The 20,000-nt window shown below is 43.8% G+C and overlaps 1 pseudogene across 1 annotated transcript in view; it reads left to right on the top strand.

The window, feature by feature from the left end:
- The window catches only part of LOC308308959 (ankyrin repeat and sterile alpha motif domain-containing protein 1B-like), a 376,529-nt pseudogene that overhangs the window by 225,011 nt on the left and 131,518 nt on the right, over positions 1-20,000 (top strand). The window contains exons 8-10 of the transcript XR_013963389.1: positions 2,875-2,997; positions 8,365-8,555; positions 16,785-16,910. The product of XR_013963389.1 is annotated as an ankyrin repeat and sterile alpha motif domain-containing protein 1B-like (transcript). The remainder of the gene's footprint in view (positions 1-2,874; positions 2,998-8,364; positions 8,556-16,784; positions 16,911-20,000) is intronic.

Here is a 20,000-nt window from a genome sequence, read left to right as displayed (position 1 = left end):
GGCAGACTGCTGCTGCTCACTCACCTCTCACCACTGTGCTTTATCTACACACGCACGCACGCATGCACGCGTGCGCGCACGCACGCACGCACGCACGCACGCACGCACGCACGCACGCACGCACGCACGCACGCACGCAGGCAGGGGCGTCACAAGGGGTAGGAAAGTGGGACTGAGTTACCAGGGCCCAAGGTGGAGGGGCCCTAGTAACTTTAGCTATTGAAAAATAGCAGATATACAAGCTCACAGCGCGGCACCAAGTGCCGCGCTGCGAGCTTGTAGATATGCTATTTTTGAAAAGTCGTGAAAATGTGCGCACATCTGTAAAAATATATGTATTTTTTAAGTGAACATTTGTAACTCAAATTTTGCTTCTGGGGGGTCCCTGGAACTAAATATTTTGAGATGGGGGGTCCTTCACATGAAAAGGTTTGAGCATCACTGACATGGAAACATAGGTTTCTTGGCACACATTTTCACGATTTTCCAAAAATAGCAGATCTACAAGCTCGCAGCGCGGCACTCGGTGCCGCGCTGTGAGCTTGTATATCTGCTATTTTTCAATAGTTAACATTCATGGGGGGCCCGCAGTGAATCCTTGTACCCAGGGCCCAGAATTTGGTGTGACGCCCCTGCACGCACGCACACGCACACACACAACCACACATGTAATTACCCTAGGATGCAAATGTCAAGTATTTTAATTAACACTGTTGCTGTAGCTGTGCTCTCTCTCTATCTCTCTCTCTATCTCTGTTATGCACTGTCATGTGCAGTTTGTATGCATTATGTGGTTGCATTTCATGAGTATACGTCTTTGAGCCTGGCTTTGTTTGTTTTGTGTGTGTCTGTCTGTGTGTGCATGTCTGTGTGTGCACACGCGCATGGACACACATTGAAAATTATGAATATAATGTAGTGGTGCCTCGGAGGAACATAAATATGTATAGGGGTACCCTGGGAACCCCTGGACTGGACAATACAGTCAATGGGGCTTTTAAGCCGTGACATCATTTTGTAGGCAGAGGAGAACTCTGCCCCCAGAGCATTTTCTGTCCCTCGCTATTTCACACTTTCCTTTCAACAACAAAGAGAAGAAAAATGTGTAAATAGTAAAAATAGTAAAAAGATTCACGGAAACTGGGGGCAGAAATTCTCCTCTGCCTACAAAATGATGTCATACTTAACAGCCCCATTGCTCCCTCTCTCTCAAACTACACACAGTGTAGTGTGCTTCTACCACGTATATAAATACATATATTTATTGATCTGTAGTAAAATGGCTTCTAGCATTTACTGAGCTCACTGTGCTTCTCTCTCTCTCTCTCTCTCTCTCTCTCTCTCTCTCTCTCTCTCTCTCTCTCTCTCTCTCTCTCTCTCTCTGTTTTGCTTGTTGTGCTCGTTAGATACCACCTTGACCGTTCTTTCTCCGCTGAATTCCTTCTCTCTCCGTGTCTTTCCTTATTCTCCTCATTTCCTCGTTCCATCCGTTCTCTCTCTCTCTACACACACGCGCACACACACACACACACACACACACACACACACACACACACACACACACACACACACACACACACACACACACACACACACACACACACACACACACACACACAGTGGTGTAAAGTAACGAAGTACATTTGCTTAAGTACTGTACTTAAGTACAGTTTTGAGGTATCTGTACTTTACTTGAGTATTTCCAATTTCCAACACTTTTACTTCTACTCCACTACAGCTGGGATCCAAATACTGTCCTTTTACTCCGCTACATTTATTTGACAACTTTAGTTATTAGTACTTTGCAGATACATTAACCACTTTAGCCCTATTTTATACCTATAGGCTATTTGAAAATAGCAGTTCTAAAACAGCTAGTTCCATTCCTTGATTCTGATTGGCTGGTTTCCCGTAATTGCTGTGGTATATGAGACTATAACCCATACCTTGAATCAGTTTATATCAAACCCAGGTGTGTTATTTCTTTCCACAGTGCACCAATTATCTGACCCTGTGTTGGTGGCAAAAAGCTACTTTCTTGCAGACCTTGTAGTGAATCATTAGTGAAATAGAACAGTTTTAATTGGTACGTGTCAATGATTTTTCATATTGCCATATTGTAACCGTTTTAGAAAAGCAATAAGCTGCGCCTCATGTCTCACCACGCCTCTCAGCCGTTATAAAATACCAGGTAACCTCATGCCTCTTGGGGCTTATTGCTTCAATCTACAAGCTCACAACGCGCCGCATCGCGACGCCTTGTGAGCGACATACACTCAAGTACATTTTGAATTCTTGACTTTTACTTGTAACCAGAGCATACGAGCAGAGTGGAGCGCGAACGGTGCGGGGAGCGGAGCGAGCTGTTTTTTAGTTGAGCGTGAGCGAGCGACTTTTATAATGGGTCTGAGCGCCGACCCTCCTCCGCTCCGAGCCGATCCTGTTGGGGCCGCGCGCCGCATGTTTCCAACAAAACAGTGGCGAGTGGAAAGATCTCCAAGTCTACATCAAAGCCGAGGCTCACGTTACCGCAGCCATTTGTGTTGGGAACACACTGGCAAAGGAGAAAGTGTTTCGGACATGGTAGCAAACTACTTTTTTGACTCTGATTGACGACCCTGAGCGGAGCGTGGAACGAGCGCGGAGCGAGAGATGTGAAAATCAAGTTGAGCGACGGAGCGGCCCGGTGGCCGACCAGAGTGACAGGCGAGTGGGACAAGAGCCCTCTGGAGCGCGGAGCGGCTTTTGTCATCGCTCCACTCCGCTCGTGTGCTCTGCTTGTAACAGAGTTTTTCTATATTGCTGTATTGATACTTTTACTTAAGTATACAATGTGAGTACATTTTCCATCTCTCTGTCTCTGTGTGTCTGTAGAATACGTGCTGGAGGACATGGACAGTGGACACCCGTTGGACCCGCCCATCCGTCACTGTCCCATCCCTGCACCTCGAACCTCCGTCCCCTCACCCTGTGCCTCGCCCTCCCTCAGACACAAGAGTGAGTATGCACACGCACACGTTTAAGGTACTATCATAGTCAAGGTGAAGAGCTATCACCTCACCTTTTTAGGTGATAACAAGTGGAGGCCATCATAGTCACGGTGAAGTCCTATCACCGTGACTATGTGCCTCTTGAACCAGGGGTTTAACTGATTGGTCTAGATCGACCAATCAGTGAACGGGGTGATGGGGAGATGTCTGAAGGTAAAAACAGAGGAGAGATGTCAGGGTTCGCGGTGATCGCTCTTCACCATGGGTGAATGACTTAATGTTGTAGTCTTCTGACTTTAGAAAACTACACTGTGGTGATAGCTTATCACCCCACCTTGGACTATGATTGGACCTTAACACACATCTAATCACACACACCCACTACTCACATGTGTTACTCAAAGCAAAAGTATCAATACTGCAATGTAGAAACGGTAAGTAAAAAGTCCGGGATTCAAAATTGACTTGAGTAAAAGTACAAAAGTAACTGCATCAAAATGTACTTGAAGTGTACAAAAGTAGAAAGTACTCGTTATGCAGAATGTCCCTCTTCAAGTTTTCAAATGGACGATCTACAAGCTCACAATGTGTCGCATCGCGGCGCATTGTGAGCTTGTAAATTGGTTATTTTCAAATTGACAAATGTGGTCAATGTATGTTTTGTAATAATCTAAATCTAAATAACTAGTTAACTTAAGGTTTTAAAATAAATGTATTGGAGTAAAAGTACAATATTTGGATCCTATATGTAGTGGAGTAGAAGTAAAAATTATTGGAAATATGAAATATATGTACAAATACATTAACATTTTACAGTACAGTACAGTACTTAAGTAAATGTACTTGGCTACTTTACACCATTGCACACACCTAATCACTCAACCAAATGCATTCAACGGCCAGCATAGATATGGACTTGGAGGACAGATAGATATGCATTTCAATATGTCAAGTCAAGTCACATTTATGTATAGCACATTTCATAGGACAAGCGCAGACTCAATGTGCTTATAAGAACGTTTTTAGAACTGATCCAACATTCAGTGAGGAGACCTTTGCTTTGTCAGATGATCGAAGGGTTCTGGTAGGTACGTATGGTTCAAGCATACGGTAGGAGGGAGCCAAACCATTAAGACAGGGGTCTTCAATGTTTTCAGGCCAAGGACCCCTTAGTTGAGAGAGAGATGAAGCAGGGACCCCCACAACCTGTTCATAGATTCCATATAGTTTCATCGTGTGACAGCACAATCATCAGTGTATTTTGGATTCATGTTAATGTGTGTTTTCAGATATTTAACCACTTGAACCGTCATTACCTAATAAACTTGACCTTTCACTCTGTACTTGGTCTGCTCTTTTTCCCTTCTACACCAAACCTCTTTTCCAAAAATAGCCGATCTACAAGCTCACAACACCTCGCGCTGCGCGGTGTTGTGAGCTTGTAGATCTGCTATTTTTGGCTTAAGTTCTCAGAATATGGATGTTAGGGTTCAAGTTGTTAATATAAAAAGGTTTATATGAAAAATATTTAAAAAAAAGTTTCTATCACACAAAGATTTGGAGGACCCCCTGTAGTAACTCTGAGGGGCCCCTAGGGATCCCGGACCTCCTGTTGAAGACCCCTGCATTAATAGATTTAAAAACAATAAGAAGTACTTTAAAATCAATGATTTGCTTTATTGGGAGACGGTGAAGAGAATATAAAACAGGAGTAATATGTTCAAATGTGGTCCTCAGCGTTACTACAGGGGGTCCTCCAAATCTTTGAGTGATAAGAAACTTTTTTTTCTCATTTTTTTATATTAACCACTTGAAGCTTCCATATTCGGAGAACTTTAGCCAAAAATAGCAGATCTACAAGCTACAAGAAGTAGATCGGCTATATTGGTGTAGAGGGGGAAAAGAGCAGACTAAGTACATAGTGAAAGTTCAAGTTTCTTAAGGTATTGACTGTTCACATGGTTGAATATCTGAAAACACAAATTGACATGAATCTAAAATACACTGATGATTGTGCTGTCAAACGATGAAACTATATGGAATCTATGAACAGGTTGTGGGGGTCCCTGCTTCATCTCTCTCTCAACTAAGGGGTCCTTGGCCTGAAAACTTTGAAGACCCCTGCTGTAAGCAGTGGTGTAAAGTAACTAAGTACTTTTACTTAAGTACTGTACTTAAGTACAAGTTTGAGGTATCTGTACTTTACTTGAGTATTTCCAATTTCTAATACTTTTACTTATACTCCACTACATCTCGGATCCAAATATTGTACTTTTACTTCGCTACATTTTTTGAAAACCGTAGCTACTAGTTACTTTGCAGTTATACATTATAATATAAAAAATATATATATTAACCACTTTAGCCTTATTTTATCCCTTGGCTATTTGAAAATTTGAAAAAGTTGTGAGCTTGTAGATCGGCTATTTTCAAACATTTTGTGCTTTTACTTTTGGCACTTTAAGTACATTTTGATGCCAATACTTTCATACTTTTACTCAAGTACATTTTGAATTCAGGAATTTTACTTGTAATGGAGTAGCTCTATATTGCTGTATTGATACTTTTACTTAAGTATAAAATGTGAGTACTTTTTTACAACACTGGCTGTAAGAAGCGTTTATAGCTGACAAGGCTTTGACGCCATAAAACTGAGGTGCCAGAACAAAGCCCTGCTGATCTGCACACGGTCAACAGCTCCCCCTGTGGCAGGGAAACGTTACTACCACTCTTTCACCCCAGTATACCGTTGCTCTAGCCAACGCTGCCCCCTGTGGCTGACGGTGCACACTGCAGCTTGTCACCACAGTCAAAAGGTGCTGCAGATCCATCACTCTCTACAGTGACTGTCAGCACATCCCATAATAATCACTCCCATCACCATGGAGACGCATGCCTGGACACTGTGTGTGTGTGTGTGTGTGTGTGTGTGTGTGTGTGTGTGTGTGTGTGTGTGTGTGTGTGTGTGTGTGTGTGTGTGTGTCCAGGGCGGGAAAGTGGGACTGAGTTAATAGGGCCTTAATTATTTTATACTTTAGCTATTGAAAAATAGCAGATCTACATGCTCACAACGCCGCCGAGCTTGTAGATCTGCTATTTTTGAAAAGTTGTGAAAATGTGTGCCAATCTTTGAATATATGTATTTTTTTAAGCGAAAATTTGTAACTCAAATTTTGCTTCTGGGGGGTCCCTGGAACTAAATATTTTGAGATGGGGGTCCGTGGCCAAATATATATAATTTTGGGGGTCCTTCACATGAAAAGGTTTGAGCATCACTGACATAGAAACATAGGTTTTTCAAAAAACCTTAGAAGGATTTGAAATATTCTAAGACTTGCAAAAAATATTTTAAAAAAATGGCAGATCTACAAGCTCACAGCGTGGCACTCGGTAGCTTGTATATCTGCTATTTTTCAATAGTTAAAGCACAAAATAGTCTAAATTCCCAGTTCCCAGTCTAAATGGGTTAAACCCCCTCCCCCTATGAAGGACATTCACGGGGGGCTCGCAGTGAATCCTTGTACCCAGGGCCCAGAATTTGGTGCGACACCCCTGTGTGCGTGTGCGTGTGCACGCTCACGTGTACTCACGTGTGTGCAGGGGACGACAGCGGCTTGCTGACCAGCTCACACTGGTTATTGGGTTAGCCTTTTTTGGCTGTGGTTGCTTGTGAGATATCGATCACATGAGCTGGAGGGTGGAATCCAATTCCAATTAACTCTAACCCCTTTACAGTCTAGTAGCTTAGTGTGTGAACAGTACAGTGTGTGTGTGTGTGTGTGTGTGTGTGTGTGTGTGTGTGTGTGTGTGTGTGTGTGCGTGTGCGTGTGTGTGTGTGTGTGGTGTGTGTGGGGGGCAGGGACGTGCTGGGCCCCTGATTCAGCCCGGGAAAAAGAGTTACAGAGGCCCTCATTGCGCGCTATAGAGAGATCTCTCTCTATAGCGCTGCTGCTGCTACTCAAAGATTTGCCATTTCAGATCATGACAAAGTGACAAGCCAGTGGGCCAATTACATGAGTTATATTTCGTTGTTGTCGGGTGGAAACCTTGTATGTCCAAAACCGTTTATTTTTATCATTTGAAAAATTATTTAAACTAGTGAAAACAGCCGATCTACAAGTGTGCTTGTAGATCTGCTGTTTTCACTACTTTTGTGCGACGGCCTTGTATGATGAAGCAGGGCTTTGCTTTGCGAAAAAATGCACACATTTGAAACTTGGAGATACAAGGTTTCTGCCCGACGGTGACGATTTACTTTGTTGGCCGCCCGCCTCAGACCCCCAAAATGGAACGAAGGCCTGGACCGGCCGGGAATGAACCGGACGTTCGGGAGTTGTCCCACTTTTCCCAATGGCCAGCACGTCCCTGGTGTGGGGGTAGAAGATGGGAAAGTAGGGTGGAGAAACGATGAAGGAGAGAGAGTGTTCGTTTTGTTGAAATTCTCTTCATCACGCTTCAGTTCTGCTTTTAAAGGGATATTTCTTTTACTATCGATTAATCAACCCATGGAACCTTGGACTCATGGATATATTTTTGTTTTTGTCGCATAAAACTAAACCAATAATTTGACGACCAGCAGCGGTTCCATACATGTAACTCTGAACCAGCCACACAGATATTTCATTTCATTTCATTTCATTTCAACCTTTATTTGAGTGATCTATAACCTATCGCAGTGGTCTTCCAACCTTTTTATTTCAAGGACCGCCATAACTCGTACCTGTATGGATGGTTCCATTTGTTCACTCCATTTGGTTCCATTTGGACACTCAGAGTTACAGACCCGTAAGGGTCCATTTGGACACTCAGAGTTACAGACCCGTAAGGGTCCATTTGGACACTCAGAGTTACAGACCCGTAAGGTTCCATTTGGACACTCAGAGTTACAGACCCGTAAGGTTCCATTTGGAACTCCCTCAATGAATATATAATATCCTGCCATGCTTTATTAACCTATTATTTGGCACTCTGTGACATTAAACTTTGATAGCAATACTTTATTCACTCTCAGGCTCAGCTGATCCAGGTACTTTGCCACTTAAACCAGATCTACAAGCTGTCAAGGTGTTACGATGCCAAGCGCTGTACGCTTGTAGATCTTTCCATTTTGACAAGCCACAGCGTTGATCCTGTAGACTGCCGAGTGTGCTTTCACCACGGAGACGTTGGTTTGACGCTGGATTTTTCAGGTTGTTAAAGGGGGCGGGGCATGGAGCAATGCAAACGATGCAGACATGAACGGGCATTCGATTTACGTATTGAGTGCACTATTGATACCTTTGCTTAAGTGAAACGCACGTGAGTACTTTTTCCACCACTGGTACTATTTCTGGACCCTCGTGGCTCCTCATGCCCTTGTCTCTCCCCAACCCAGACGACGCGGTGACAGGCGAGCTGTCCAAGCTCCTGCAGGACATCAAGAAGTGTCGTGACAGGGACTACTCCTTCGAGGACCTCTGCCAGACCATCTCCTCTCACTCCATGGACAGCTTCGGCAGCGGACGCCTGTCGGACGACGACCGCAGCAGCGAGCGCTCCAACGGCACGCTGACCCGCGGCGGCAAGGTACAGCACATGCACGTGCGGGTGCGGATGCGCATGATTGCACACACGCGTCCACGCACTAGGGCATTAGCAGGGGCGGAGCGTCCGTATAAGCTGAGTGAGCGGCCGCTTACCGGCCCGCGGGCCGCGGGGGCCTGGCCGTCAGCTATGGTCAGATCACATGGATCATCTTTAGTCTATTAGGATTTGGACGCACTTTGCGTGCTCCGCCTCTAGGTGGCCCATTTAAAACGTTATCATCATCAACAGCTGCCCATCGGTGCACACTATGTCATCATCAATCACTTGTCAACACAAGCCAGCTAGCCTTCAGCAGTGCGTTGTTTACGTTGATCATGAGCGGAAATGCATATAAACTGTGCCGAGCGGTAATTCTCAAAATTGAAAAGGATTAAAAACTACTTGAGAAGTACAATGGGACAAGAGAGACCTACTGGACTGGCCATGCTGTCAATAGAAAGTGAACGTAGATGATTTTACAGAGCAGAAAGGCTTGTGGAGTCCCCTTCATTGTGGCTTGCTTACAGGCCCGGTTCTGACTTGTTCCGCCAGTGGGCATTAGCCAAAAAGTCGACAAGTCAACTCAGTCGACTTATTACAAGGAAAGTCGAAAGTAAAAAAAAAAAAAAAAAAAGATATCCCTTGTATTTTTCTATCATTATTTTTGCTCCATGTGTGCGTGTGTACAGCATTCAAACAGTAGGATTGCTTATTGTCAAGGACAGAATGATTCTCTCTTTCTCCAACTGTGTTTTTTCAATGGAATGAGGCACAGGGAGTTTTCACTCAGCTACAGCATATAATTGCAGCACATTGATCGGCTGGACGGACACTGCATGGAATCTATAATATTATATTACGTCAAAACAAAAGCCTTATTAAGGGAGAAAGGATTGCTTTAGCTATTCTATGAAGTCCACTCCAGAGGTGAGTAATTTCTGGGTTTTGTCCCCCGTTCACCCTGTTTTGACCGGACTTTCTTTTGTACAGTACTTTTACTTAAAGGGGAAGACCACCCATTTTCAATATTGAACTATGTCATTAATATACCAGTTAGAGGAGTTGTGTGGAAATAGAAAAAAAGTTCCCCCCCTTCTGTGTTGCCTAGAACTGGAGGATTGATTTTGGGGTTTGTATTGTAAATTACAACTTGATGACATCACACATTGTACTTTACAATACAAACCCCAAAATCAATCCTCCAGTTCTTGGAAACACAGAAGGGGGGGAACTTTTTTTCTATTTCCACACAACTCCTCTAAGGTATATTAATGACATAGTTCAATAACAATGGGTGGTCTTCCCCTTTAAGTAACAAATGTGAGTGCTTTTACCATCGCTGACATTTCTAAGCATGTAGAATTTACAATGTGAGCATTTAGGAGAGGCTCTTATCCAGCTCTGAAAGTACAAGATCAAAGTAGGGGATCAACAATTAATTGAACTAATCAATTTAATCAGTTATAACAGTATCGATAATTTAATCAAAATAATGAATTAATAATGATTCAAATGTGTTGTCCTGTACTGATTAAAGCAGAAATAATTTAAAAAAAGAATCTTTAAAATAATGGCCAACATATGCACAGTATATTTCTACTGTTTAAAGGACAACTTTGTTTTTTTACAACAAGGGTTCATATTTTAGATTGTAATTAGAGAAAAGAAAAGATGAGTGTTAAAATGTTTTCATTTACTTCTTTCTATAGTTTTATCCATTTTAGCGAGTTTGATTTCAGTGGGTGGGGGCACGCGTGCAAGTGGCTGAATATGTCTTTTTAGACACCACATTTTAACACTCATCTTTTCTTTTCTCTAATTACAATCTAAAACATGAACCCTTGTTGTAAGAAAACAAAGTTGTCCTTTAACATGGAACAAAGCATGGAAGAAAGCAATTTTGAATGGCAAACTTAATGTGTTAAAATGTAATTCAGGCTGGTTATTATTTTCTCATAAATTCTGAAACGATCCGTGTGTGAATAACAAGACATTTCTTATCCACACTGTAGTTTGTGCAGTTCACCAGAAGAGGTCACTGTCGGCCAGGGATATCTCACCAGGCTTGCATCAAGTCAAGCATCCACTTGTTGTTGCTGCTCATGCACACTTTAATGGGACTTCTAGTTTAGAGTGATTCATGAATCATTCTCTAGTATTTAATTAATGTTTGTTTCAGTGGCGTCAGTTCAGAAAAAGCTAAGGTATGGCAACATGACACATTTATTTTAAGAAGTACATTTTATTTTTTCCCGGTTTCTTGGGCTGGATATGGCAGCCTGGAACGTTTTTTCAAGTGCAGCTAAACTTGGCATGTTAGTAAACGTGCCACAATTAACAATAATGCATTGCACCTGTGCAGCTGACCTGCGGAACCTGGGAATATATCATCTTGTCAAGATGGGGAGAATACAAGTGTGGAGAATATAATTATAATACCTTGTTAAATTGACAATTTTGTTAAATTTTGCATTCGTAGTTTTTTTACTGTAATTTAACAACATAATAAGCAGCACAGATAGACAAAGAGACATTCATGGATTTATATTTAAAAGTAACTTTTATTTCCCCCCTGGACCCAGGGTATGGCAGCTGCATACCCCTGCCATACCCAACTGACGCCCCTGGTTTGTTAGGCATTAGTCGTGCCATGTTGCACTGGAACGCTGTCGTTAGACATTCATATAGTTTTAATCACTCAAACTCCTCACTCAATTACTCTATCCCTACGGTCGCAGTTTACTATCAGAACTGTCACATCTTGGCCGTATCTGTCTGTCCGGACGGGTAACACCTGACACTGTGGTTCCCCTGACTCATCACTGTGACATCACAGGTGACATCACAGTGATGTCAGATACTCAGGGCAGGGATCTCCATATGCTGTATGGGCATACAGTAAAAGGGATTCTGTTAGGAATCTCCATATATGGGCATAAAAAGGATTGTATCCCAGATGATGCCCTGTTAGGACAACCACAACAGAATCCATATATTTATTTGCAGAGCTGCATATCTGTTACCACTTAAATCCTCTATAACTGGTAAAACGGACCTGTAAAGAACGTACTTGATACAGTTCTTTTTTCCCCCACTCTCTACCAAATTTATTGGCGCGCTGTGAGCTTGTAGATCGGCTATTTTTTGGCAAATGTTCCGCCCCAGGATATTGGATGTTGGGGATATCTTGATTATCGCGATAATATCTTAAATCAGGGGTCTTCAGCAGGGGGTCCGGGACCCCTAGGGGGTCCTCAGAGTTACTACAGGGGGTCCTCCAAATCTTTGAGTGATAGAAACCTTTTATCTTATTTTTTTACATTAACGACTTGAACCCTAGTGTCCATATTCTGAGAACTTTAGCCAAAAATAGCCGATCTACAAGCTCTCAACGCCTCGGGCTGCGAGGCGTTGTGAGCTTGTAGATTGGCTATTTTCGGCAAAGAGGTTTGGTGTAGAGGAGAAAAAGAGCACATTAAGTACAGAGTGAAAGGTCAAGTGTATTAAGTATTGACAATTCAAAGTGGTTAAATATCTGAAAACACAAATTGACACGAATCCAAAATACACTGATGATTGTGCTGTCAAACGATGGAACTATATGGTATCTATGGAACGTGTGTGGGGGTCCCTGCTTCATCTCTCTCTCGACTAAGGGGTCCTTGGCCTGAAAACGTTGAAGACCCCTGACTTAAATCATAATAATGGTGACATGAAACTTTCATATGGTCCCATCCCCTGCACACACACACACAGAGGTGGTACATTGAGTGGTTCCAGGTTTTATCAGTTAGCAGCTCAGTGTGACACAGAGGCTGAGAGGGTTTTCAATTCCACTGTCCAGGTCCTGGAGAACAGAGTTCATTTATCACTGACACACGCACGCACGCACGCACGCACGCACGCACGCACGCACGCACGCACGCACGCACGCACGCACGCACACACGCACACACACACACACACACACACACGCACGCACGATGATCGACAATTGTTCTTTTGTTCCCAGCTCGTCAAAACCAAATAAGAACATGCACTGTTAGCATGGAAGACACTCATACACATACATTAAACATGCACAGGCCTCTCCGCTCATGGTTGTAATTGCGACCGTCAGGGAGCAGTTTACTATGAAAACCTCCACCGGCCGTCCGTCCGTCCGTCCGTCCGTCCGTCCGTCACACGTCACACCTTTGCCCTGCTCATATCTCCGCATCAGTATGACATCACACCACATGTGTACACAAACCTTTGTGTACGTTGCTGTGGCAACAGTCTGTTGTTGCTGGTCTGTTAGTGTACGTTAGCAACCACCTTAGCAACCATGGTTTTACCCTAGCAACCAACTGTTTACCCTAGCAACCAACTGTTTACCATAGCAACCATGTTTTTTTACCCTAGCAACCAACTGTTTACCATAGCAACCAGATACGCAGAGCAGGGATCTACATATATGGGCATAAACAGGTGACATCACACTGATGTCAGATACTCAGAGCAGGGATTTCTCCATAATATATGGGCATAAAAGGGATTCTGTTAGGGATCTCCATATATGGGCATAAAAGGGATTCTGTTAGGGATCTCCATATATGGGCATACAAGGGATTCTGTTAGGGATCTCCATATATGGGCATAAAAGGGATTCTGTTAGGGATCTCCATATATGGGCATAAAAGGGATTCTGTTAGGGATCTCCATATATGGGCATAAAAGGGATTCTGTTAGGGGTCTCCATATATGGGCATAAAAGGGATTCTGTTATAGGGATCTCCATATATGGGCATAAAAGGGATTCTGTTAGCTGTTAGTGATCTCCATATATGGGCATAAAAGGGATGCTGTTAGGGATCTCCATATATGGGCATAAAAGGGATTCTGTTAGGGATCTCCATATATGGGCATGAAAGGGATTCTGTTAGGGATCTCCATATATGGGCATAAAAGGGATTGTATCCCAGATGATGCCCTGTTAGGAGATCCACACTAACAGAATCCATATATGGTCCTACCGACAGCTGCTATAAGCCAACCCTGGCGATAAGGTCTGAGTCGAAGAAATGCTTCTTTCCTGGCAAGAATTGCCCCTTTATACTGTAGGGCTCGTTTGTGTATTGTATGACATCACGCCACATCATCGGCTGAGGACTGTGTGATGTCATCATATCTCCATATATGGAGACATAAGTTGCTCATGCCCAAATATGGGCTGGTGAGGTCAGACTTAGTGTGATGCGTAGGTTATCTCCATATATGGAGATTCAACTTCAATGAGTAACCATGGCAAACTGTCAACTGCCCGTATGTCTTGATAATTGGTAAAACAAACTTTTGGCCTATTTGTGGAGATAAGCGACCAACGGTCGCTTATCTCCCGATTAGGGAGTCTTACTGGTTATAACAATCCATCTCTCTATAGAAGTACTGTATACCTATTGCTGGGCGTCACAAGGGGTAGGAAAGTGGGACTGAGTTACCAGGGCCCAAGGTGAAGGGGCCCTAGTAACTTTAGCTATTGAAAAATAGCAGATACAAGCTCACAGCGCGGCACCGAGTGCCGCGCTGCGAGCTTGTAGATCTGCTATTTTTGAAAAAGTCGTGAAAATGTGTGCAAATCTTTGAATATGTATTTTTTGAGCGAACATTTGTAACTCAAATTTTGCTTTCCGGGGGGGTCCCTGGAACTAAATATTTTGAGATGGGGGTCCGTGGCCAAATTCATATCATTTTGGGGGTCCTTCACATGAAAAAGTTTGAGCAACACTGACATAGAAACATAAGCTGAGAGTTTAGGCATTACATTTGTATAACACGGTTCTACTGTGAAAATAGCCCATCTACATGCTCACAACGTGCGTTGCGAGGCGTTTTTTCAGCGTTTTTTGTGAGCATGTAGTTCGGCTATTTTCAAAATTTCTGCCTCAAATGTTTGACAATTTCACCAATGTTTAAGTTATCATTTTAGAGGTATTAAAAAGTCCTTAAATTGTCACATTAGAAATGTGCAGATACCCTCTATACACTTAAACTTTATGTTGTTTTGTTTACTGTTGAGAGAGAAAACAATGTTGCACATTAAGCTCATCTGGGGACCCCATAAAATAATGTAGGGGTCCCGATCCACAGAGAACCACTGCACTATCACACACACACACACACACACACACACACACACACACACACACACACACACACACACACACACACACACACACACACACACACACACATGGACGGATTAACCCCCGCGAGGGCCCCTGGCCAATATTTTTTTAGGCCCCCCCCCCCCCCCACCCTCCAACATACACGCACTACCCAGCTCGGATTTTAAGCCATGATGATCATCTGTGGGCCAAGAAAGCACCTGTAGACAACAGAGGAGGGGCCCACACATTTGATTTTTCATTTAACCTATACATTTAATTTGAGTAAATTGTCAATGACCACGCGGCCCAGTTACCCTAAGGGCCCCTGAGAGCCAAGGGCCCCTGGCAACGGCCCCACCGGCCCAATGGTTAATCCAGCCCTGCACACACACACACACACACACACACACACACACACACACACACACACACACACACACACACACACACACACACACACACACACACATCACACACACACACACACACACACACACTGCAGTATAGATACTTTTACTTAATAAAATGTGAGTACTTTTTCCACCATTTCACCAATCCATGAATAAAACATTCCACGATCTGTATAACGTATAACGTCTATCGATATACTGTATTCACGCTCCCCTGCCTGCCGCATTGCTCCCCACGCGGTAACATTTCCCAGTGTTCATTCCAATCTGAGATCTTTCAAACGTGCTCCCTCTCCCCTAGAGTTACACGTGCATGAAAAGAACACGGGGGATTTGACTGTGTGTACGAGTGCCGTGGCTTATTTATTCCCCCGCTGTTTGTTTAGACGTTCCTGTAGCAAAGGTCGTTACAGCCGTCTCTGTGTTTCTACAAATTATAATTTACAATTTAGGCATTTAGCAGACGCTCTTATCCGGAGCGACTTACAATAAGCAAGGTAATACATCAATACATCAACATCAGTACATCAAATGCATAGCAATATCTTTTTTTGTATATACATTTTATTCCACAAATTTCTCACAAAGCCATCAATTCACATACCATGCATACATTACATTGTATCTTCGACATTTGTGCAATAAATCACACTGAGCGAGTAAGTATGTTCATTTCTTAAAAATCTTGAATTGTTCTTCAAGTAAGGTGCAAAATGCATAGCAATATCAATCTAGACAAATAACGTAGGTAGACCATGCACCTAATCAGTAAAAACATTATAAATACCTAAAAATGCTATCTAGCTTTCATGTATGGTCACTAATTAAGGGTAGGTAAGTGCTATGGGCGCCTGCTGGCGTCGCTGGTTCGATTCCCGATCCGGACGACCTTTATTGAAGAGGTGAGTCTTCCATGGTGGAAGCTAGGGAGTGAGTCTGTAGTTCTAATGGAAGCTAGGGAGTGAGTATGTAGTTCTAATGGAAGCTAGGGAGTGAGTCTGTAGTTCTAATGGAAGCTAGGGAGTGAGTCTGTAGTTCTAATGGAAGCTAGGGAGTGAGTCTGTAGTTCTAATGGAAGCTAGGGAGTGAGTCTGTTGTTCTAATGGAAGCTAGGGAGTGAGTCTGTAGTTCTAATGGAAGCTAGGGAGTGAGTCTGTAGTTCTAAGTGCGACAGGGAGTTTATTCCACAGTTTGGGGGCAGGTGGGTGAATTGTCTAGGACGAGTTTTTTTTTGTCCTGTTTTTTTCTAGCGAGGGTTCTGTCAGTATCCCTGTGCTGGCTGATCTGAGTGAACGGGTGGGGTTGTAAGGGTTGATCAGGTTTTGGAGGTATGGAGGTGCCGTACCATTGGCTGCTTTGAAGGTCAGCATCAGTGTTTTGTATTCATCGCGGGCCGCAACCGGGAGCCAGTGGAGGCTGCGGAGAAGCTGTGAGTGCTGTGAGCTTGTATATCTGCTATTTTTCAATAGCTAAAGTATAAAATAATGAAGGCCCCTCCACCTTGGGCCCTATAGTGACTAAGTCCCACTTTTACCCCCCTTGTGACGCCCCTGTGTGTGTGTGTGTGTGTGTGTGTGTGTGTGTGTGTGTGTGTGTGTGTGTGTGTGTGTGTGTGTGTGTGTGTGTGTGTGTGTGTGTGTGTGTGTGTGTGTGTGTGTATCTCCCTGCAGCGGCCCAGCCCCCCTCTAGGTGGCGCCCTGGAGGAGGAGCCAGAGAGCTGTGGCCCCGTGGGATTCTGGGAGGCGCTCACGCCATGCAATGGCTGCCACAATCTGGGCTTCTCCAGCCCCTCCCAGGTACTGTACGCATGCACACACACGCACGCACGCACGCACGCGCACACGCACACGCACACACACACACACACACACACACACACACACACGCATGCGTAAAGTGAATGGCAAATCGAGTGGCAAAGTGAGTTTAACGTTGTTTACATTGTTTAATGCAATCAGATAAGACTTTTTTGTTTGGATGTATGGGCTGTCAAGGACAGAAACATAGGGAACCCTAACCCTAATCCCTGTACCGATGTCATCAATATATATCTTTTTAAGATTTGTTTTTTGGGGCTTTCTGCCTTTATTTGATAGGACAGTAGACTGACAGGAAATGGGGAGAGAGATGGGGAATGACATGTGGCAAAGGTCGTCCGGATCGGGAATCGAACCAGCGACGGCAGCAGGCACCATAGCCTAGTATGTGGTATGCGGCTGGACCACTAGGCCAGCGGGTGCCCCGATGTCATCAATATTAAGCGCATATCTGGGAACGCCCATATTTGGCAATGCCCATATATGGACGCTCCATATATGGCCAAGATAGTACCTACTTACTTACATGACACGTTTTGAGCTTGTAGATCTGCTACTTTTGCTGTTTTTGAATTTGAATCCTGAAAAGTAAAAGCTTTGGACACAGACCATATATGGATTCTGTTAGTGTGGTTCTCCTGGGCATCATCTGGGATACCATCCCTTTTATGCCCATATATGGAGATCGCTAACAGAATCCCTTTCATGCCCAAATATGGAGATCCCTGCTCTGAGTATCTGACATCACTGTGATGTCACAGTGATGTGTCAGGGGAACCACAGTGTCAGGCGCTACCCGTCCGGATGTCCGGACAGACACGGACATGCTGTGACGGTTCTGTTGGTAAACTTTGACCTACGGTCGCAACAGTACGTTAAGGAAGACAAGTTTTTGTACAAAGCACATTTCAGACAACGAGAGAAGACATTCACGGCGCCGCACGTCATTCACAAACCTCAGTGAAAGGCAAGCGGCAAACTGAAAAACTACTGCACGGTAATTATTATCATCATCATCATAATAAGCGTCATAATAGATTGGTCATGGAAAGGAGGACTGTACCGTGTGTCAGGCACCGTACAGTAAGTTCCATACAGCCCTGCACATTAGCCACGTATATCGTCGCTGTAGAGCGGAAACCTCGTATCTCCAAGTTTAAAGTGTGTATGTTCTTTCATAAAGTAAAGCCCTGCTTCATCATACAAGGCTGTTGCACAAAAGCAGTGAAAGCAGCAGATCTACAAGCACACAATGCCTCGCGGTGCGAGGCATTGTGTGCTTGTAGATCGGCTGTTTTCACTAGTTTAAAACGTTTTTAAAATGATGAATGCAAAACGAACGGTTTTGGACATAAAGGGTTTTCACTCAACAGAGACGATATGTACCCACACACACTCATACACAAACACACACACACACACACACACACACACACACACACACACACACACACACACACACACACACACACACACACACACACACACACACATACACAGACACACGCACACACAAGATGAGAGGTTAGTGTATGCAGCCATTGTTCTGGAGCCAGTATACTTTGTGTGGTAACCGTGGGAACTGAGATAGATTGAGTGGCCATTTCTGTTTCCATGTCCTTTCTCCTGGCTCCTGTGGCACTTCGTGCGGTGTTGGGGCTAGGGATGGGAAGATAGGAACATTTCATATCACGATTATTGTGACAAAAGAAATCGGGAATTACGATATTATCGCGATAATCAAAATATCCCCAACATCCTGATAATCCCTGGGCGGAACGTTTGCCAAATAATAGCAGATCTACAAGCTCACAACATGTTGTGAACTTGTATTTTTTGACATTTGATAGAGAGTGGGAAAAAAAGGGAATGTATCAAGTATGTATATTTTAAGTACCTTTTACCAATTATAGAGGGTTTAACTCGTGCTGGATATGCAGCTCTGCAAATAAAAGGTGAATTGATCCCTCACATCTTTTTAGGCTGTGACCCCCGAAATAAACATATTTGAACTGGGGACCCCCACCCTGACAAGCACTTGGAATTGTAGGTATTACATTTAATGTGACTCGGTTCCGCAGATAAATATTACTTACTTAATATTTGACAGTTTGGCCTGTCCTGTCGAATATTAGTCTATTCGAATACTTTGAGGTCGAATAATTCGAATACTAAAAATCACTATTCGTGAATGCCCTATATGGAAGTGTCGCCACTCAGACAATTAGAAGTCAATGTCTGAATGGCAGCATGTTGGAATGGAGAGCGACCCCTGGTGGCTGCTTTCTCCTCTGCCTCTACTCTCTCATCCTTCTTCCAAATGAGGCACAGAGGTTTCCTTTCTTTTATAAAGCAGCCAACAGCTGTAGACACCCCCCCCCCCCCCCCCCCAAGTGTGTGTGTGTGTGTGTGCGCGCGCGCTTGTGTGTGCGTGCGCGCAGGCGCGTATGTGAGTGTTGTGTCACAGCACTTGTCTGTCTGTCGCTGGCTTGAGGCCTAGGGCTAGCAGATCGCACCTGGATGTGTGTGTGTGTGTGTGTGTGTGTGTGTGTGTGTGTGTGTGTGTGTGTGTGTGTGTGTGTGTGTGTGTGTGTGTGTGTGTGTGTGTGTGTGTGTGTGTGTGTGTGTGTGTGTGTGTGTGTTTGATGGTAAATTGAGTGTGTGAGAGTTTTTAATGTGTATGTTAGAAAAGTGACAGGGGAAAGGAAGGCGTTTTCATAGCATGTTATTATGACATTAGCGCAGTACTAATTTAGCGGTGTAATTGTGAGCAAAGTCATTCAACTCCAACTGAGGAGCTGCTATATCCACGTTACACCACCGTTTAACCCTGTGGGGTTTAAACGTGTGTTCAAATATTTCCTGCACTTCTTCTAATCAGCTTTCAGAAATGTATTTTTTTCCCCAACATTTTGGCTTTTGATTTCCCCCATCTGTTCGTCTTCTCTTTCCTCTCTCTCTCTCTCTCTCTCACACACACACACACACACACACACACACACACACACACACACACACACACACACACACACACACACACACACACACACACACACACACACACACAAA

Source organism: Nannobrachium achirus, assembly GCF_963921795.1.
Source record: "Nannobrachium achirus genome assembly, chromosome: 23".
Taxonomy (NCBI): domain Eukaryota; kingdom Metazoa; phylum Chordata; class Actinopteri; order Myctophiformes; family Myctophidae; genus Nannobrachium; species Nannobrachium achirus.
Note: the sequence above shows the minus strand (reverse complement) of the source record. Positions and strands in the feature narration are given on the sequence as shown.